Here is a 22,567-nt window from a genome sequence, read left to right as displayed (position 1 = left end):
GCTGGAAACTGCTGCCTTGTGTCTTCCTTGGACAGAAACTAAGAAGATAACTCTCCTTACCCCCATGTATTTGTGAACCCTAGATTAGATTATCTGAACTCTTTCTTTCAGGCGAAAAATTATTCTTCTAGCCTATGATTTTCATTTTCTACTTTGGATTCCATGCTTTTCTTTCTTTCTTTCTTTCTTTCTTTCTTTCTTTTCTTTCTTTCTTTCTTTCTTTCTTTCTTTTTTAATAGTACATTCATTAGACTGCCACAGATCTTCCTGAAGATACAATTTTTATAGTATCCTTAGCAACTTAAAGTAAGAAAAATTCTGCCAAATAGCATTTTTATGAACCAAATCAGTTCACCATGATACTTGGAAGTTTCAACTGTAGATTAAAATTTTTTTCTTGGTCAACTTGAGTATATTTAATGAATCCTTTTTCATGGACGTAGACTATATGTAGTTGAAGAATCCAAAGACTAATACTTTGGGGAAAATGCCAGTAAACAAACATATCTCCCAGTAGGTAGATTTCCTTGATGTGCGTGACTGTAACTATTAGAAACGGAGTTACTTGCAAGTATAGGTTTTCATGGAAGTTATTTTTCTTTTCTTTTTTAAAAACTCATGACAGGGGCGCCTGGGTGGCGCAGTCAGTTGGGCGTCCGACTTCAGCCAGGTCACGATCTCGCGGTCCCTGAGTTCGAGCCCCGCGTCGTGCTCAGGGCTGATGGCTCAGAGCCTGGAGCCTGTTTCCGATTCTGTGTCTCCCTCTCTCTCTGCCCCTCCCCCGTTCATGCTCTGTCTCTCTCTGTCCCAAAAATAAATAAACGTTGAAAAAAAAAATTAAAAAAAAAAAAACAACCCATGACAACTGTGATACTTAGGGATTGGCCCATTTGGGGTAATTTAGGGAGAAAGCCATTGTCAGATGAAACGATGTTCTTTCTCTGACATCTGACTCCAAGCTGATGCACGTGACCACTTGCGTGTTTGCCATTTCCAATAAGTCAGAGCCACCAACACCAGCCCTTTGGCAGTAGTTTTTTTTCAGGCACGTGTCTGTTTTGCCTGGTGATATTTGGTTGAGGGTGTAAGGGTCAATGAAAAAAATGTGGATAATACAAATAGAAGTTTTAAGATATGATCTAATATTTTCTACTTTTCCAACCTGAATGTAAACTTAAGATAATAATGTAGATTATCTTTCACAATCAAAATATAGAAGAAAATGTACAGGAATTAATGGAGGAACAATAACTCAAATGTCTAAGTACACGGTACGGCTCCTTCCTTAAACATTATAGCTGCTATGAATTATTGCTCACTTGAGCTCTGGTTTCCCTTACCAAGGCCGAAGCTTTCTTTCTTTATTTTATTTTAAAGTTTATTTATTTATTTTGAGAGAGAGTGCACACAAGAGCAGGAGAGGGGCTGAGAGAGAGGGAGAGAGAGAATCCCAAGCAGCAGGCTCCACACTGTCCGTGCAGAGCCCGATGTGGGGCTTGAACCTACGAACTGCGAGATCATGGCCTGAGCAAAGTTGGAGATGCTTAACTGATGGAGCCACCCAGGTGCCCTAAGGCCAAAACTCTTTCTAGAGAGAGAAGTTCTCAGTGATGCTTTATAAGTTTATAATGGCAGTGGGAGCTGAAATGAACTCTCTGAAAACTTGTCAATTCATTTTACTTTCTCCACATCAGGTGTTAATGGTATTTTAAAATAATTGCTGATTCTAATAATTAGGAATGGGTTTTATCTGTTCCTTTGCCCTATAATCTTAGTCCCCATACCTTCAGTAGAGGCTGCCCACACCTTTTGAACCCTTTCTACATGTGGGGAATCATCATCCTGATGCATCCCACCTCCCTCAGAAGAAACAAAACTTACGTCCCAGACACCTTTGAGGCGTGTATATAAAGGCGCCCCATCAATCACTGTACTTACCTGAGACACGCCTTACCATTTGAGCAAGGGCCTCTGTGGAATCCATTTTGCTATTGAGATAGAGGTCCAGGTTTGTAGGTTTGGGAAGCCGCAGACAGTGTGAGATTTGTATCCAGAGCAGAAATGGCAATGTGTGGTGGTGGCTGGGTGCAGTGAAGTCCTGGTGGCAGTTCAAGGTGGACACCCCCTGGTCAGTGTCAGCATAACCTTTGGTGGTGTTTTCCTCCTCAGGCCAGTTTCATACATGGTTTGGGGGCATTGTTTCTGGAAGCCTCAAGCCTGGCCCTCTATCCATCTTGTGATTCCATGAGCTACGCAATATTCTTTTAATAAACTCCTTTGTGGCTCATTCCATTAGGGTTTGTTTCTGTTGCTAGAAATTAAGAAATCAACAGATACATTGTTCTTCCAGGAGAATGTTCTTTCTACCAGATTTCTGCCAGAACCTTTGCATTCTTCTTTAGTATAGTCAATGGAAATCTTAAGAAAAACCATCATAATATATACCTCATTTGATTTTCCCTGTGTCTGACTTGGAAACTGAGCACACATTTATTGTGTACCCATCACATGTGACCCTATGCTGACATTCGGATGGGGTGGGAGGTGGCGGCAGAGACTATAATGCTAGGTAAACCAAATTCTGTAGCTTTAATTGAAAACAAGCTCCATAAAATGATTAAGCTATTTTTTTACTCTACCAATCCCCAGTAGTCTTTTAAAAAATATAGCTTTAAGTCTCTTGCATACACGCTTTTACTTCCTAAAAGAGATTTTTATTTATTTTTCTTGTATACTTGAAAAATATTTTCGACAAATGTCCATTGACAGATAAACAAAATGTGATATATACTTACAATGGGATATTATTCAGTCTTAAAAAAGAAGGAAATCCTGACATATGAGCAACATGGGTGAACCTTGAAGACATTATGCTAAAATGAAATAAGCCAATTATAAAAGGACAGATACCATATGATTCCACTTTTATGAGGTACTCAAATTCATAGAGATAGACAATGGAATGGTGGTTGCCAGGGGCTGGGGGAGGAGGGGATGGGAGTTTATGTTTAATGGCTGCAGATTTTCTGTTTTGGAAGGTAAAAAAGTTCTGGAGATAGATGGTCATGATGGTTGCACAACAACGTGAATGTACTTAATGCCACTCAATCGTGCACTTAAAAATGGTTAAAATGGTATATTTCATATTACATACATTTTGTCACCATGGGGGAAAAAAACCTTTCTAACTAAACAGAATATATACTACAAACAAAGCTAGGAAATGGATTTCGTCATAATCAGTAACAAAGCTCTACCTGGGAGACAACAGTGATGTGGGGGAAAGAAGGGTTGTAGAGTAAACTCTCATTGGGTACCAGCTCTGTAATTAGCACTGTTAACCTATGCAAACCTCAGTTTCTTCATCTGTCAAATGGGTAAGATGAGGGGAGGGTCATTTCATTTCTACAATGCTCTGATTCCCATTTGACTGCAGATTTAGAACCAAGATCATCCTTGACTTGAAACATTCAACATGTCTGCTGATGAATAAACAGATCTTCAGGAAACTATACTTGTCTTCCAGAGAAACGGTTTCTTTCAGTAAGTTCTCACAGAGCAAATGCAAGTGCCAACAGTGCAGGCTTTTGAGAATGTGGAGTATTTCCTGTACCCATAATCCTTCCCTCCTGGAAGCTGTCTATGATGTAGAAATTCAATTCCCATCCAGATTTAGAAATGCAGTTCTTCGGTTACCTGATAAAATGGAAACAGGAAAATCATATTATTATATTTTGAATCTCATGCTATGAATGTATCCGAGGCCAGACTTCATTATTTAGAGAGTTACATTTAGGCTCCTTATACAACAGTAAATATCAAGGCAGTATTTATTTATTTACAACTTCCCTAGGCAGATCAAACCTTTCAACACAGGACTGGTGTGCAGTCGGCAAGTTCCATATTGCCAGCTAAGTAGTCGGATGCACTCAGTAGGCTGACAGAGAAAGCTTTCGAGGCCAGTCTGGAGGGGCACAACTTCTGTGAATCAATTGCCTAGAACTATCTCAATTGTAGGAGAAGTCTGCCTTAAGGAAATACGTATTGTTCTTGAAAATGCCACAATACAAATAGGAAACACTGTGGACTCAAAAGAAGCAGGGAACTGCAGACTGAATAAACAGCCCACAAACACCCATTTTCCTGGGAAATACATGTCCAAGACTTAAGAGTTCTGGCGCTGGCTTATCTGTCATCTACCTCTTTGAGATAAGTCAGTCTTGGATGACATTCGCTCTTGTCCCCCACAGGAGACTGCCAATTATTATCATAGATCATCCACTAGAGGGTGACAACCACATATGCTTGGGGATGGATGGTCCTTCTGTAGACACGGTGGTACCTAGGCACATTCCAAAGTCTGGAGTCATTTCTTGAAGCTCATCAGCCTAAGTGGTTGGACTTCCATTTCTGGAAACTCCCATATGCGGGAAAGAGGGGTAGCTATGAATTTTCTCCACATTTATGGGCTGGATTATACCTCCTTCTTGTACTTCACTAAGGAAAATGCATATATACTAGTGTGTATATATATATTATAGTATATAAAAAGGTATATAGTGTATATATAGTTTTATTTTAAGTAGAGGTAATACCTCTCATCAGTTTAGATGGATAGGTGTATTAGCAGTTGGAAGGAGAACTTGCCAATTATTTGGGATCTTTTATGGATACTGTTATGGGTCTTTGGGATAGTTTCAGTGAGTAGTTTCCAAGGTTACTTGATTTTCCCAATTGTAAAATGTGGGCCATTTACTATAAACCTTAGGTCAAATTTTTTATTGTAAAATAGGGGACAGTGGAAACTTTAATTAGAAGGTTGTGTGTCTTTCCAGGTGGTACCTTACTATATCAACTAAAATGTATGAGATAGTTGGTGAGACTGTCTCAGTTGTGATGTGGATCTGGAATTACTGATGCGAGAAATACTAACGAACCACTTAATGGACACCTAGACAGCTGACCCAAGCCCACGCAGAAACCACAGTAGCTTTCATGTAGTCTGGATGTATTCTTACTTGTATTCTAGTCCGGCCACATGTGGAGGGCAGTCATTTAAGCAGCTCTTGACAGAGCTCTGGACTTGTCCTTAACGTTCCACAAAAATGTTTCGATTTTTAGAAGAGGTCTCAGGAAACCAAGACTTTTCCAATTATGTATGTTAAAACCTTTAGTGTACTATTTAGACAAACAATAGACTCAATAGTACTTTTTTTTTTAAAGGGACAATGGCTTTTATAGTATATGTGAGTATAAGCTCCTGTGTTAACTGCTTTTGTAACTCTTCCTGGTGCTGCACTAGGGACTATGGACGTGGTAAGTACTCTGCATTTGTTGGATATATAATCCATAGTTATTATAAAATTAGAATGATTTTAAATAAGAAAAATCCATCATTGAGTGATGTGCTCATGCTTTTTTCAGTTTAAACATGAAAACCAAATTGTGTACTTTGATTTGCTTTATAGGTGACGTTGGTTGGGTGTCTGTGTATGTTCATCAGTGCTCCTTCCTGCCTTTGTTGTTAGCGTCTTTAGGAGGCAGTGTTTATAGTAGACTAAGGCTTTGGAAGCCAGACAGACCTGAGTTCAGAGGTTTTACATTGCTGGGTTTTACAAAGATACAAACATATGTGCGGTCCCTGGAAAACAGATAAAAATAATTTTGTTAATTAGTTATATTTTCTAGCTGTATTGATAGTAATAATAAGTATATTGGAAAGCTAGATGATGCAGAGAGGAAGTGGTAGGGTGAGTGTGGTACACATCTGAGCTAGGCTAGTTTGGATTATTTGCAAATTCTCTTTCAGCAGGTATTTATTGAGTACATTCCGTAAGCAGCATTGATTTAGGCACTAAGGGCTAAACAGAGAACCAAAGTCCCTGCCCTGATGTACATTACCTCCTGCCTACACTGTCTTGGAGAAAGAAGCAGTGTACTTAGCAAGATAATTTTTTAAGTTCATTTACTTATTTTGAGAGAGACAGCAAATGCATGCACAAGTGGGAGAGGGGCAGAGAGAGAAGGAGAGAAAGAATCCCAAGCAGGCTCTGCACTATCAGCGTGGAGCCTGACGTGGGGCTCGAACTCACGAACTGCAAGATCATGATCTGAGCTGAAGTCAGACGCTTAAACGACTGAGCCACCCAAGGGGCCCCAAGATAATTTTTTAATAGCACTTTTTTTGGTCTGTTTTTAACTTTTGGTTAAAAAGTTAACTTTTGGTTAACTTTTGAAAACTTTTGGTGACAACTTTATTGAGATATATTTCACACACTATAGCATTCACCCATTTAACATGTATAATTCAATGGTTTTTAGTATATGCAGAGTTGTACAGCCACCACCACAATCAATTCTAGAACATTTTCAGTGCCACAGAGAGAAACCTGTTGGCAAAACCCTTTGGCAGTTACATCTCCCTCTCTCCACTCCCTGCCCCTTTCAAGGCTACCACTAATTGACTGCCTGTCTCTAAAGATTTTCCTATTCTGAGCATTTTATATAAGTGGAATCATATAATATGTGATGTTTTGTAAATGGCACTCCGCATAATGTTTTCAAGATTCATGTTCTAGCACACATCAGCGCTTCATTGCTTTTTTATGGCTGAAATCTTTTTAAAAGTCTCCTTAACACATATTAAATACTCATATGTTACGGACTTTTGTTTTGTTTTGTAGTCTGTGGGGTCCTGTCTTGCTTTCTTCCTCACCACTCCTTCTCCTACCCTCCCTTGGGAGGGTTTTCTCTCTTCTTGTATGAAGGCAACAACATTCCCTCCCCGGGACTACTACATACACCAGCTTTAACTTTCATTTTAACATCTCTTGAAGTTTGGAGCATGTGGCACCTACTTTTGCAACAGCAGGAAATCTGTTTTCTGTCGTTTCTTTCTTTCCAGTCCTTTCTTTCATTTTGCCTCTGTGCACCCTCCAAATGCAACAGCCCCGGCATTCTTTACAGAACTTTGTAGAATTGGCCTTAGAGTGGAAGCTTCCAGTGATATCCAAAGATACATGAACCAGCCAAAGGAGAAAGTGGTGGGAATGAAAAACAGCGAGAATGACAGCCCTGGAATTTTCACAAAATTGGGACAGACTGGTTGTTCCTTACTCTTACGCCTGACGGATTGAACATTTCCCACAAGGGCTTGGTACCATCTAGGACCTGAAGATATGCTGCATTTTTCCTAGCAAACTCCAGACCCTATTTTACTCTCACTTCCTTTCTTCTGGGTTTGGCCATGCAAAGCCCACCGATAAGTTATAAATGACTTATCAAGCATTAGCTTTTAGAGAGTAGACGGCTCCATAAATACCTACTTGGCCTCATTAAAAAGCTACAGTGATTAAAGAGAATGATTAGTGTGGTGCCAGAGGGGAAAGAGGAAAATCCAACATCTGACTCAAACGCGGCCAGACCTCTTCTCGGGGCAGACCGTTCATGTCATGGAAGAGGATCTGGCCTGCGCGCTGTGAAACAGAACGTTCGAGTCAGTCGTCGTCGGCATCTGAGGAAACCCCACTCTGGGGCCTGTCAGGGAAAGAGTTATGGAAAGTGCACACGTTCTCAGAGACGATTACCCTCTTGCCCTGCACGCCTCCTTCCCAACCTCCCCTTCCACTCCCTGTTGCCCCCCTGGAACTTAAAACATTATTAAAACAGGGAAACCTATAACGGGTATGAAATGACCCTCAAATGACTGCTTAATTACAGCGAAATGAAAGCCGGGGGACTACAAATAACCAGTAACTGTCCCGGCTGTCACTGAAGAGGAGCCTGCACATGAGTCATGAGTCATGAATTAGCCACTAAGTGTTTCGCTTGCAGCCACGGGCCGCCTGCCTCTGCCCTGCCCGGGCTGTCCCCACGTAGCCTCCCACGCCGGGGGCCCCGCGCGGCGCTCCGCGGCCCGGGTCGGGACCAGGCGGCGGGGCTCCACCTCGGGAGGCGTTTGTTGTGATTCGCAGGGCGCAGGAACTTGGCGGCCCAGTCCGCCTGCAGCCCCCGGCCGGCCGTCGGTGGGGGAAGTCTCCCAGGCTGCACAGGAGACAGGCTGACTGAAGGAGCGCAGCCAGCGCGGCTGCAGATAAGTTAATGTACACAGAGAGGATGTAAATTACCACGACCCTCAGCAGCAGGACATTGGCCAGGGCCCTGTCAGGGAGAGGACAAGCGTCGGCGGGGCCGGGGGCTCGCTGACATCCACTCCGAGATGGAGCCGCCAGGCGGCCCGGCCAGGGAGGACCTCTTGGAGCCAGGCTTTCCTTGAAAACAGCTGCGTGTCCCTCACACCTCCAAACTAATGCATTTTTAATCAGGGGAATTAGCTCTAGGCGTCCCATATTTTTCCAAACCCCCCGTCTCCTGCAGCCACGTCCCCATCCCCGCCCCCAGTTTAGTGACTGGCAGTCCCATTATGTTTCTTTATCGGCACTGCAGTCTCCCGCTGCTCCCACGCACTCCAGACCAAGCCACCTTTGAAAACCTCCCGTCCCCACCCCCATCCTCCCACCCGGCCTCCTCTGCCCGGTCCTCTCCAGCGCAACTCTCGCCCCCACCCTTCCCTCTGTTTATACAGTGACATCACAGCCCCTGGCTCTTCGAAGCTCAGAGAAAACAGAGTTCAAAAAGGCAAACAGGAAAGCCGGCTAGTCGTGGCGTGGGCACCGGGTGAGATTCGGTCCACCCGCGGCGGGACGGCACAGACGCGCACGTGCGCACGCGCACTTTTGCTGGCGTGCTCCCTAAAATATGAAGTCGTTGGGACCTTGCTTCCCGGGCATAAGCCCCCTCTGTCAGCCTTTAGGGGAAACCCCGCGCCAGCCACTTAGGGGATTTAGATTTTTCCAATAGCCATGTAAGAAAAAGTAAAACAAAACTGAAATTAAGTTTAATAATGTTATTTAACCTGATATATCCAAAATATTATTTCAACACACGATCGATATAAACAATTATTAATGAGATATATTATACTCTTCCAGTCACACCAAGTCTTTGAAATCCAGTATTTATTTTACACTAACAGCACATCTCAATTCGGATACTAGTTTTTCCATTGGAAATACTTGATCTGTATTTGGATTTCATAAAACTTAGAGTTGGAAAAGTTGGTTCAGATGTTCAAGTTGTTCCAAACATACTTAAACGTTTTCCAATAACTGAATCCAGTATTCGTTTTTAAATTGAATTAAAATTAAATAAAATTGAATTTAAATTAATAAAATTAAAAGCTAAGTCCCTCCATAGCACATTTCAAGTCCTTAATAGCCAATGTAGCTAGCAGCTAACATATCAGACAGCAGTCACAGAGTTACTTAAAGTGACCAAGTTTTGCTCTTGCTATTACAAAATGGGGATAATAGGGGCGCCTGGATGGCTCAGTCGGTTAAGCGTCTGACTTCAGCTCAAGTCATGATCTTGCAGTTCCTGAGTTGGAGCCCCACGTTGGGCTCTGCGTCATGGAGCCTGGAGCCTGCTTCGGATTCTGTGTCTCCCTCTCTCTCTGCCTCTCCTCCGTCATGCTGTCTCTCAAAAAAAAAAAAAAAAAAAAAAAAAAAAAAAAAAAAAAAAATATATATATATATATATATATATATATATATATATATATATATATATTTAATGGGTATAACAGTACCTACTTTACGTAGGATTGCTGTGATGATTACACGAAATTCAAAAAAGCAATATGAAGGTCTTAGCACAGGGCCTAGCTATCATTATGTATATGTGGATGACTCCCAACACAAGAAGTAGAACACAGATCTTTAGATCTATGTTTCCAACTGCGTGGTAAAGCTCTTCACTGAGATCTATCTGTGAGATTTTCCAAACATATTTTAAACTCAACCCACCAAAGCCTGAGTTGATTATCATCATCCTGAATGTGCCTCTCCTGAGCACCCTCATTGATTCAGTGCCACCATCCACTCATGTCTGGTGCCTCAGCCACAGTCTGTCTGGCAGTCATTCTAGTCTCCTCTCTCTTCTTCACTGTTCTCTTCATCCAGACTTATTAGTTATTCACCAAGATCTATCAGTTCTACCTCCTAAATACCCCCCCCCCCCAGTCCACAGAGTCTCTCAACCTCTATGGCCACTACCCCAATCTAGGCCACTGTCATTTTTCACTTGGATATTGCAGCTGGTATCCCTGCCTCTACTTATGCCTGCCTTTAATCCATTCTCCATGCTTCAAGAGTAATTTTTCTAAAGCCTGAATTGATCATGCAACAACTTTGCTTAAACACTTTGTCAACTCTTTAAAAATGACTTGTAAGGCCCTTCATGAACTTGTCTGGCTTACCTCTTTTTTCTTGTCTTTCACAATAACCTTCACCATCTCCCCCACTTACATTCCAGCCAGTCTAAACCTCCTTCAGTTCTTCTAACACACTACATGTTGCCTGATGGAGGAACTCCAACATACAGCCATGTTGGCCATGCCTGGTCGCTTCATATTCATTTATATCCTACGAGTCATGTCTCCACTCTGAGAAGGTGTTTTAGGTTCATCATTAGATATTTCTTAACATTTTGCCGTATGGCAACTTGAATGCTCTATTTGACTATGTGTGTTTCAGAGAGTAACTCAGCTGTAGGCTCTGAATTAGAAAATGCCATCTCCCTCTCAAAAATCTTTTCATGACACCTCAAGAAATCCTGGGGATGCTAAGCCTTTAGGTTATTAGGCAGTTATTTATTGTGTCTGGTTACATTCCACAAAACCGATTTTTATGAAGTTTCCTTTCTTTGTTTCACTTTGATTGCAGAAATTGGCTAAGATACATTGGCAGTAGGAACATCTATTGCTTATGCAAGTTTTGCTCAAAGAGAGTGTTGATGTTGGAGCTGTGAAAAGAGCACAGATCCTACCTTGCAGGACTGGGGAGAAGATGGGAATGTTAAAAGTTAGCTCTAAAATGGTAGGGGTTCGAGCGCCAGGAGGAGCAGTGGTGGAGTATTTCAAACTCACCCCAGAGCCTAATGAGGTTTGCCAGTGCTCTGGGCAGGCATCACTAGCTGGCTCTTCTCCATACCTCTTGCCCTTTCCTTCCCTCTTCTCTCTCACCTCCCAGACACACACAGTATTGGGAGTCAGGACTTGTGCTAACATTGGAGCCGAATAGACAACATGAGACTGGTAGATCAGGGCAGTGATGGCTAGGTATTTTCCCAGAGGCCCAAAGAGAGCAGGATTTGTATGTCTGGTTTCTACCTCTAACACCTCCAGGCCTAGGGATGGATTCCCAATGATCTTCTTCCATCAAAGGGCTTGATCCCAGGAAAGGCGAGTGAAGATGAAACTTTAGCTTTTTGTCTGGCTTCAGGATAAAGCTATGTGAAACTGTCAAAGCAAATATCATGTTCCCCTGGAAAGCTGTAAATTCCTTTGGCTTTGGGTCCAGGAGGTTTGTCATGTGGTTCGACGAAAGATGAGTCTGTTGATCACAGGTCATTAGCTGTAAGGTTCTAGAGCTCAAGCCAAGTCTACAGTGCAAGCTGCTTTATGTAACAGCAAATATAATGCTGGGTTCAAGTAATGCTCAGTAAGTGCTCTTTAATTACTGCTCAAGATGAAAACAGTGAAATAACCTGGCATTTGTTATGTCATTTGGATAGTGATGTGCATTTCATCAGATTAAATAGAGGTATTAATAAGTTTTGTCAAGTGGCCTGTAAATTAAAAAATGGAATAATTATAAATGTCATTGTAATAAGACATGGCTAAAAAGTCTTCAGAAGGAAATGGAAAATTACAAAAGATTTATTTGATGGTTGATTGGTTGCTTGTTTGTTTTATTTTTGCCACATTCTCTATATATTGAAGAACTATTATCATTTCATGCTATAAAAATCAGATTGAAAGTTTAGAAATTACCATGAGTGAAAACTCCTTTCTGATTTTATACTTTGGTAAACAGGAGCCATGGATGCTTAAATAATATTTTTCCAAAGTTCCTTCTTTCATTGTTTTGCTTTGGATAGAATGAAAGAAAACACTTAAGAAAAGTAATTTTGATCAACTATAGTTGCAGCATTAACTAGATCTTACTAGTCTCTTTGTCCTATATTTATTACTCTGAATTTCTAACAATTATTTTATCCACGCCATTTAATAAGTATTTCCCCTATGTTATTATAAACTTTTTATGAGTACTGTTTTTAATGTCTGCAGGCTGTGCAATCATATAGATTTGCCACACTTACTTAATCACTCACCTAATATTGGTTATTTGGGTTATTTTTTTTAAATAAGAATTTTTATAGGATTCCCTTATGGATAAATTTTCATTGGTTTCAAAGTACTGACAATATTTAATGTACATATGGTAATATTTAATCTTAATGTGTATCGTGTTGGCAAAAATTAAAGAGCCAGAAGTTTTTATGTTAAAAGTTCATGAAAATCAGCACAATATAAAAAGCAATCAATCAGTTTCCCTGAGCTTCCAGTTTCGGAGAAAAATTATGACCTTTTCAAGTAGAGATTTCTTGTTCCTGTATGGGAGGAGCCACATAATGAAGCAATCCCAGGAAGGATGCATTATGGAAACAAGACAGAGAAGCTCACCCAGTGTATATAGCCATGAAGTGTCCCCTTGAGGGACACTAAATACTTCAGGGACAGCAGTAGATAAAACTTCCTGGAAAGTGATCTGTTAATATATAAAGAGGTTCATAAATAGTTTTTTAAATGTTTATTTATTTATTTTGAGAAAGAGGAAGAGAGAAGGCAGGGGAGGGGTAGAGAGAGAGGGAGAGAGAATCCCAAACAAGATCTGTGCTGACACAGAGGCTTGAGCTCAGAAACAGTGAGATCATGACTTAAGCCGAGATCAAGAGTTGGATGCTCAACCAGCTGAGTCACCCAGGCTCCCCTTAAATATTTTTTATGTTTTAGGAACAATAAATATTTGGAAGTAATCAGAAAAGGTGAAAAAGTTAGTGAACCAAATGTTCATGTTAGCATGATTTATCATAGGAACAAAAGGGGAACCGCTTGTACATCTAAAGCCAAAGAATTGGCTATGGCCATGCCTACATTAGAAGGTACACATCATTAAAAATATGCCTAGAATAATTTAAAATATGCTTAGAGTAATTTAAAATTGGTGAGAAAATGGTTTTAGAAAAGAAGAGACATAGCCAAACACAATGCATAAGTTTGTTTGGGGTGGGGGTGGGGGGAAAACAGGAAAAAGTAATTCTGCAGACAATTAAGAAAATGTGACTATGAACTGGATGTTAAATGTCATTAGGGAATAATCATTAATATTCTATTGTGATAATGGTATTACGAGTACATGTGAGAGTGTCTTTATTTATAGGAGATTCATATTGAAATATTTAGGGTTGAGATGACATGATGAATGCAATTTACTTTCAAACATGTCTGCAAAAAATGCATATGTACATATGAAAATATACACATACATATATTTAGATAGTTAATGCGAATATGGCAAAGTATTTATAAATATTATCTCTAAATCAAAGATATATAGGTATTCATTGTATTTATCTTTTACATTTTATATATATTTGAAGATTTTCATAATAAAGAAATGTATTATATGGCATTATCTACAAAAAAGATTTTTTTTAACGTTTATTCTTGAGAGAGAAAGAGAAGAGAGAGGCAGGGTGGGGCAGAGAGAGAGGGAGACATAGAATCTGAAGCAGGCTCCAGGCTCTGAGCTATCAGCACAGAGCCCAACACGGGGCTCGAGCCCATGAACCGTGAAATCATGATCTGAGCCAAAGTCATGCTTAACTGACTCAGCCACCCAGGCACCCCCAAAGCAGAAAATATGTCATAATGGTTCAGTGATTATATAGGTATAATAGATTTACAGATAATTGTTATTTTCTGCTTTACACTTGGATGCATTGTCTACAATGGACAAATTCTTTTATTATTATCAATAACTACAGCCATAGTTTATTGAGAACTTATAGGCTCTATACTTTTCATTCATTGTCTTATTTAATTCCTACAACTCTAAGAAGTTGGTGTTATTAATCCCCTTTTATAGTCGTGGAGACTAATATTTAAAGAGATTACATTAGTGTCTCCTGATGCAACAATCTCAGGATTTAACCTAGGCACAAATAATGCTCTATAACTCAAAATCAGTTTTCAAACTATTTGGTAAAATAAAAAGAAACTTTTGACATAACTCAAGATTTCTCCCCAGAAGCAGACTAATGATACAGATTTAGAAACTGGAAATTGGGGCACCTGGGTGGCTCAGTCAGTTAAGCATCTGACTCTTGATTTCAGCTCACGTCATCTCACAGTTTCTGAGTTTGAGTCCTGCATCAGTCTCTGCGCTGATAATACAAAGCCTGCTTGGGATTCTCTCTCTCTCTCTCTCTCTCTCTCTCTCTCTCTCTCTCTCTTTCTCTGCCCCTCCCCTGCTCTCTCTCTCTCTCTCTCTCTCTCTCTCTCAAAATAAATAAATTAAATAAATTTAAAAAAAAAGCTGGAAATCATGACTTAAGCCTTAGCTCTGCAGTTTGCTGTCTGTGTGGTGGTAAAGACTCAACCTCAGAGCTCTGTGCTGGGCATTTATGCTGGTTCCATCCTTCTCACAGAGACGTCACCATGAAAGCAGTAAACATGTGAGTGTATTGGGAAGGACTAGTTGTCCTACAATTTAAGTCATTATTATCATTGCTCTGAGATCCCAATAGTGTATTCCCATGTCTAGAAGAATACTGGCTTGACCTTTTGAATTTTATTTAGGATTTGATTCCATTGTTATGAAAACATCTTTTAGTGACATCTGTTTTGTTTTGTGTGTGTGTGTGTGTGTGTGTGTGTGTGTGTGTGTGTATAAAACAAACGGTAAGAATAGGAAATCCCTCCCCATTTCTTGATAAGCCCTGGCTGTAGAATCTGCCTTTGTCATTGATGAGCTTAGCTGACAACCTAGGAGTGTTTCTGGAGGATGGCCTCCATCAAAGACAGAGGAACAAAAGAGGACTGGGTGTGTCTAGGTACCAATCTATAAAGAATGGGGTTTCATATCCCACTTTCCAAACCTGAGCACCATATTTTTTATTTTCAGTGTTTTTAATTTAGGCTCGGGCAAAACACTGGGAACTACAATGAATTGTTGTTGAATAGACGAATGGCTGTTGAGAAAATGTGTTATTTTTGTGTAGTGTCCTATCAGTGTGAAACAGTCAAGAAATTGCCATTGTTGTGAAAACTTTAGCTCAATAACTCAGAGGTAAAGAAAATTGGCACAAGAACATTAACTCTCCATTTGGACAGAATCTCTGAACTTTGTGAGGTTCACCTATCATTGTAAAACTCTAAAGATCAAGTTTATTTTGGAAGCTCTGCTACAACCTCTAGTATCATGTTACCAATAGCGTAGCCGAGGTAAAGACAGAGAGCAACATTCTATTTCTGAATACACATCTCTATTGTTTTAATGCTCACAATGTTTGCTTTACTAATGCAGCAAGGAGGGAAGATCACAAATTATGTCTTAGGTTAGCGTTTAACATTTTGTTTTTCCAAAGTAACCTTCCTATGATCAACGCCATTACTGAAGATCACAGTTTTAACAACTCATATCTTGAATGTGAATGAGTAATTATTACTGAGGATTCTTTGGCTAGGATTGACCGCCATCAAACCTGTCAACCTATGTCTATTTTCTGTTACTGACCTAAGCAGTGATATAAACCTATTTTGGGGTAAACAAACAAGAATGAATGCTAGCTAAGATCCCCTGTGGTACATAAGGACTCATGTTGTATATGTTTGTGTGTGTGTGTGTGTGTGTGTGTGTGTGGTGGGAGCTAAAATCACACCATCTCATTGGGATACCCCAAAGTATATGCAACCAAGAAAACAGCCAGCCTCTCTGGGAGAAAACATCACACCAGTTATGCAGGGGTCTTGGAAGTATGAAGTTGTAGCCATGTAGAGTCCTTTACCAGTGATTGGCAACGGCAAATAATAGTTGGTGATTAATGCTAGAAACCTTCTGATAAGGGCCTTTAACACCAAAACAAATAAGGAAGGTCTGACAAATATGGCTCCAGTTTATTAAATCTTACAAACCATAATAGCCTGAGTTTGGTAAGGTTTATTTGGATTGTTTCCTTTGTCTCTTTGTCAGGAGCATTCTAAATTAAATTTATTTCCTTGATTTGAGTTAGTTCAATTTCTTAAAAATAATTTTTTTTTCCTCTGTCAAATAGGATATATTATGATGGTTAATTTCATGTTTCACCTTGATCAGACTGAAGAAAGCCCAGATAGCTGGTAGAACATTATTTCTGGATGTGTCTGCAAGGATGTGTCCAGAGAGATTTGCATTTGAATCCATATCTGCATAAAGAAGACTGCCTTCACCAATGAGGGTGGGCATCATCCAGTCAGCTGGGGTCTAGAACAAAAAGGCAGAGGAAGGGCAAATTCTCTCAGTGTGAGCTGACACATTCATCTTCTTCTCCCTCAGACATTGGTGCTCCTGATTCTTAGGCCTTCAGAGTCAGTCTGAATTATACCACCAGATTCTGGTTCTTCAGCTTGTCGAGGGCATATCATGGATCTTCTCAGCCTTCATAATCATGTGAACCAGTTCCTATAATAATCTCCTCTTATAACATATATCCTATTGGTTTTGTTTTTCTGGAGAATCCTGACTAATACATTAAGTAATAGGTCTAATACCAAACCAAGTGTGGTAAAGAATAGAGAGAAATAAAAGTCTTGATATAGTCCTCAAGAAATATAGAATCAAGTTTGGTAGGGTCAAAGAAACAAGAAATAATGATTAGCATGTGGTCAGATGAGTCAGGGAGAGCCATTGCACTGTAACTAGTGAATCCTATTCATTGATTCATTTCATTTATTCACTTGCTTATAAAACATTTCCTGAATTCCAAATGGCAGCAGGTGATTATGCTAGTGAGGAATGTCCATTCTTATCAGAAAGTCCCTGGTTATGCAGGAGCCATCTAATCCACCCTTTGCATTTGGATTGGCAGTTTTCTTTTTCTCTATTTTTTAATTGTTCCATTTCCAAAGACTTCAAGGTAGTCGTGGAATGTGGCTTTCCTTTTCAGAAAATCCAGTGCCAGCATTGTTCCCTCAGGCCAGCAATTCCCAGGCTTTGATATTTTAGTTTAGTGGTGACCATTATATTTGTTTTCACAGTGAGGAAATCTAAGTAATTTTGGGCATGGTTCAAGGTTACATAATGAAGTAATGGACCCTATACCTGAACTCACCAGCAAAGGTGAACCATAATTAATGAGCAATGATTGGGCATAGAGGTGAGATAGGACCAAAGTCACACCTTTACCGTTCAGAGAACTTGCCAAGTAGACTTCAGCCTTTTGACAATGACCCCATTTCCTCATTTCTCAACCTGGAATTATATGCAGCTTATTTTTCTTTTCTTGCTTAAAGTATTACCGTACATGATCATGGGCACTGCTTGTCAGGGTTGCTCATATCATCCATGGCTAAATCCACAGGTCTGTTCTCAGTCCTCATTTTACTTGCATTATCTGAACAGTTGACACAATTTATCAACCCCTCCTCCTTGAAACACTTTCTTTACTTGATCTTTTTGGGGCACCACATTCTCTGCATTTTCTTGCTACCTCCCTGGCTGTTCCTTTCCGTTGTCCTCTGCTGGTTCTTCTTCATCTCCCCAACACCCTAATATTTGGAAGCCAAACCAAGCTCATGACCATTCCTCCATACCTTTTGTGATCCTGTTTCCCAACCTCAGAAATGCAACTCTTTCCTTTCAGTTGCTCAGGCTGAAAACTCAGAGTCATTGTTGACTCCTCTTTCCTCTCACACTCCACATCCTATCTGTTAGAAAGTTCTGTCAGTTCTGTCTTTAAAATGTATCCAGGATGTGAACCCTCTCACCACCTCCACTACTTCCCTGGCCAAGTCACCATGTCTCTTTACTGGAAGCTACCAGTAGCTTTCTCCCTGCTTCTTCCCTTGTACCTCTAAAATGCACCCATAACACAGCACAGTGAGTCTTTAAAATATGTCATTTCATGTCATATTGAAATGACATATTTTGCTCAAAATTGTCCAATAGCCCCCATCTCACTGAGGGTAAAAGACAGTCCTTGCAATGACTTACAAGGCCTTCCATGACCTGGCACCTAAAAGTTTTCTGATTTCATCTTCTATTCTTTCTGTTCTGATGCCTCTCCAGCCACACACCTGCTTTCTGTTTCCCCACCGTTCCAGGAATGCCCCTAACTTGGGAATTTTAAACTAGCTATTCCCTCGTTTGCAGTGTTCTCCCTCCAGGGAGCCATGTGGCTCACTCCCATACCTCCTTTAGGTCTTCGCTCAAGTATCACCTTATTAGAAAGCTTCCCCAGCTAACTTACAATTGCAACCGTATCTCTCATCCCAGCACTCTCTTCCCTTTTCCTGTTTAATTTTTTCCCATAGCACATATCATCATTTGATATACTATTTATTTTACTTATTTAGTGATGTTCTCCCTCTCATCCACAAAACGTAGGCTCCATGTATACAGGGAATTTTTGGTGTGTTTTATTCATGGCTATATGCCTAGCACCTAGAATAATGTTTGGCATATAGTAGGCTAGAAAATATTAATAAGTATTTTGAATGAATGGTCATATCTTGCTTCAAGGCCATGTGATGAAACAAATCTCAAGTAAAGCTCAAACACAAGGCTCTGAGGAAATGATTTCCATGACCACTTACCTGCTTACACTACCCCAAAGAACAAGAAGCTGTATTGTTTTTGCTTTATTTTGTTTCGATTCCCTTATACATCATGTCCTTGTATAATGTATAAGCATGTCCTTAGACAATGTATACAGCCTGTCCTTGTATCCCAGGACAGCTGTCCCTTCCCATTTACTCTGCTCTGTTCTCCCTCCATCATGTGGTTTCTCCACCATAGTATAGTCTGTTCTTTCTAAAGAGGAAAACTACCTTGCTAAAATGTAAATAAATCTTAGAGTTGGCCTGTACGTCAGAGATAAGTATAAAGCAATGAGACTGAAGCAGAGATTTTCCATTATAAAAAACAAACTATTTGAAAAACCAGGAGTCAATTTTTTTTCCTGCTCTTGACCTTGAGAAAACTGGGCTGGTTAGTCTAGGGTAGAAATGGAATGGGGCTTCTAGCTGGATTGAATGTGTCAACTGGGTGTATTAGCTGCTAATTTAGGATCATGATATGCTTCAAATAACATTTAAATATCTGTATGCTATGTTGTTGGGGAAAGTTCTCAGTTATATCCTTCTCACCCTGCATGTCAGCGAAACAGCCAGTGTGGATCTGTAATGTCTATGCTTAATGCACTCTAATGGGCTGGTTTCTACTAGTCATAGACACATGCCAGTTTTTGTTACAGTTGATACACATGGTCACTCACAGTACCTTAGTGTAGTTTAGCTCACTGACCATGATTTATATAACCTGCAGTTTCTGTCTAGTTGACTCATTCATTCTCTCAATCCTTGAATCATCTAAACCTTCCTTAATAATTTCACCTGCATTTTGTCTTCTAGTCCAGAACTTCCCTGTTCATTCTTTAACCCATAGAGAAACCATCAGCCAGTTAATATCACCACATTATCACCCCAGCCACCACCCTCTTGCTCCAAATTCTATTTGAGTCAATCCTAGAATCTCCAGCCTTTCTTCAGAGTTAGGTCTCCTGAAAGATTTGTCCTTCTCACTCTTTTCAACACCTACGATCCCAATACTGCTTCTAGGAGCAGAGGATGTACACTAAGGCCCCAAACAAACAGTTTTTCCCTACACTTAATTTTCACAGACTCCTCTCTAGCCTGTCTAAGGAGGAAGGGAAGATAGCTAAGATAGCTCTGAAGGGCATTGCCCAGGGACACAGGCCCACTTAGAGACTGAGTTTAGTAATAAGATTATAGAATGCTTCCCCTCCTCCACATATACCCCCACAACTGCCACCAACAGGGCTTCAGTATAATAACAGTGGCCTACAGCTGAAAGAGTTCTGAGAGACAGATTTTCTCTAGGTGAAGTACTTAGGAAAGCCCAAAGTTAACAAGGGAGATAAAACGAGGATGTAAGAGAACTTTGAAGCTTCTGGCACCTACAGCTCCAGCAAACATTAAACACAGCCCAACTCCTAGCTAGGTTAACACAAAATCTCACACTAATGGCCTATTACCTGATACATCACATGAGGCTTTTAACAAAAAATTACTCGGCAAAACAAATAAAAAAAACACAGCCTGAAGAAAGAGAGCAAGTGTCAGAACCATACATAGATATAACACAGTTACTAGAATTATTAGACAGGGAATTTAAAATCATTATGTTGAATATGTTAAAGGCTCTAATGGAAGAAAATAGGCAACATGCAAAACAAGTGGTTAATGTAAGCAAAAAGATGGAAACTCTTAAGAAAGAATAAAAAAGAAAGGCTACATATAAAAAACACTGTAACAGAAGTGAAGAATATCTCCAATGGAATCATTAGTAGACTGGATATGAATGAGGAAAGAGTCAGTGAGCTTCCAGATATGTCAATAGAAACTTTTCAAACTGAGATGCATAGAGGAAAAACAAGTGAAAATGAAATAAAACAGAACATCCAAGAACCATGAGACAATTACAAAAGATGAAACTTATGTATAGTTGGGATATCAGAAGGAGAAGAAAGTGAGAATGGAGTAAATATTTGAAATGATAATGGCCAAGAACAGACACCAAACTACAGATTCAGGAAGCTCAGAGAATACCAGGTTGGATAAATATCAAAAGGAATATACCTTGGCATATCATACTCAAATTTCAGAGAATCAATGACCAAGAGAAAATCCTTAAAGAAGCTAGAGAAACAAAACATCTTACATATAGGGGAGGAAAGGTGTGAATTACATTGGGCATCTCATCAAAAGCCATGCAAGCAACAAGAGAGAAGAGTGAAATATTTAAAATGTTCAAAGAAAAAACCAACCAACCCAGAGTTCTATATCCCTCAAAACTGTCATTCAAAAATGAAGGATGGGGTGCCTGGGTGGCTCAATCAGTTAAGAGTCCAATTTGATTTTGGCTGAGATTATGATCTCATGGTTCATGAGATTGAGTCCCACGTCAGACTCTGTGCTGACAGCACAGAGCCTGCTTGGGATTCTCTCTCCCTCTCTGTCTCTGCCCCTCCCCCATTCACCCTCTCTTTCCCTCTCTCTCAAAATAAATAAATAAACTTTTTTAAAAAGTGAAGGAGGTTATGTGAGTGAAAAACAAGCCACAGACTGGACGAATATATTTGTAAAACACACATCTGATAAGAGACTTGTAGCCAAAATATGCAAAGAACTCTTAAAACTCAATGATAAGAGAACAATGAAACCCAATGAAAAAGTAGGCCAAAATTACTCTTTTACCCTCTCCACCAACACAGGCTGCATTCACACCAAAACCATGAAGAAGGCCACCCGAGTCATCACTGAGAAGTACTACACACTCCTGGAAGTACTTCCACGCCAATGAGCACATGTGTGAGGAGATCACCATTATTCCCAGCAAGAAGCTCACAACAAGATCGCAAGCTATGTCACACATCTAATGAAGTGGATTCAGAGAGGCCTGGTGAGGGGAATCTCACCATACTGCAGGAGGAGAAGAAAGAATTATGTTTCTGAGGTCTCAGCCCTGGATCAGGAGATCATTGAAGTAGATTCTGATACTAAGGAAATGCTGAAACTCTTGTACTTTGGCAGCTGTCCAATCTACAGGTTGTAGACACTCAGTCTACAGTTTGGATCAATTTCAAAACACCACGTGGATCTGTTTGAATCTTTCTATTGGGCTGTATTATCTTCAATAAACCTTGGACAACAACAACAACAGAAAGTAGGCCAAAACCTAAACAAATACCTCACCAACGATGATATACAGATGGAAAATAAGCACGTGAAAAGATGCTCAATATTATATCTTTATAGAATTGCAAATTAAAACAACAATAAGATCCTGCTACACACCTATTCAAATGGCAAAAATCCCAAATACTGACAGCACCAAATACTGACAAGGATGTGGAGCAGCAGGAGCTCTTACTGCTGGTGGGGATGCAAAATAACGCAACCACGTTGGAAGACATTTTGGCAGTTTCTTACAAAGCCAAACATAGTCTACCATATGATCCACCAATTGTGCTCCTTGATATTTACACAAATACATTGAAAACTCATGTCTACACAGAAATGTTCACATAAATGTTTATTCATAATTGCTCCAAATTAAAAGCATCCAATATGTCCTTCACCAGGTGAATGGACAAATTGTAGTACATCCAGAGAATGGAATATTATTCAGTGATAAAAAGGAATAATCTATCAAGTCATGAAAAGACAGGAAGGAACCTTAAAAGCTAATTATCAAGTAAAAGAAGACAATCTGAAATGCCTACATATTGTATGATTCCAATTGTAGGACATTCTGGAAAAAACAAAACTATGGACAATAAAAATATCAGTGGTTGCCAGGGGTTTGGGAATGTGGGAAGGGGTAAG

General features: G+C 40.0%; 1 long non-coding RNA gene and 1 pseudogene across 1 annotated transcript; one reads left to right on the top strand and one right to left on the bottom strand.

Annotated features, from left to right (window-relative positions):
• Positions 1-256: 256 nt before the first annotated feature.
• On the bottom strand, positions 257-7,294 carry LOC123587898. The gene is made up of 3 exons (XR_006707595.1): positions 6,276-7,294; positions 5,189-5,198; positions 257-267 (listed from the first exon to the last, which is right to left on the bottom strand). It is a non-coding gene; the product is annotated as an uncharacterized LOC123587898 (long non-coding RNA).
• Positions 7,295-21,332: 14,038 nt separating this feature from the next.
• On the top strand, positions 21,333-22,123 carry LOC123588078 (annotated as a pseudogene).
• Positions 22,124-22,567: the final 444 nt, after the last annotated feature.

This window comes from Leopardus geoffroyi, chromosome D3, assembly GCF_018350155.1.
Source record: "Leopardus geoffroyi isolate Oge1 chromosome D3, O.geoffroyi_Oge1_pat1.0, whole genome shotgun sequence".
Taxonomy (NCBI): domain Eukaryota; kingdom Metazoa; phylum Chordata; class Mammalia; order Carnivora; family Felidae; genus Leopardus; species Leopardus geoffroyi.
This window is presented reverse-complemented; position numbering and strand designations above follow the sequence as displayed.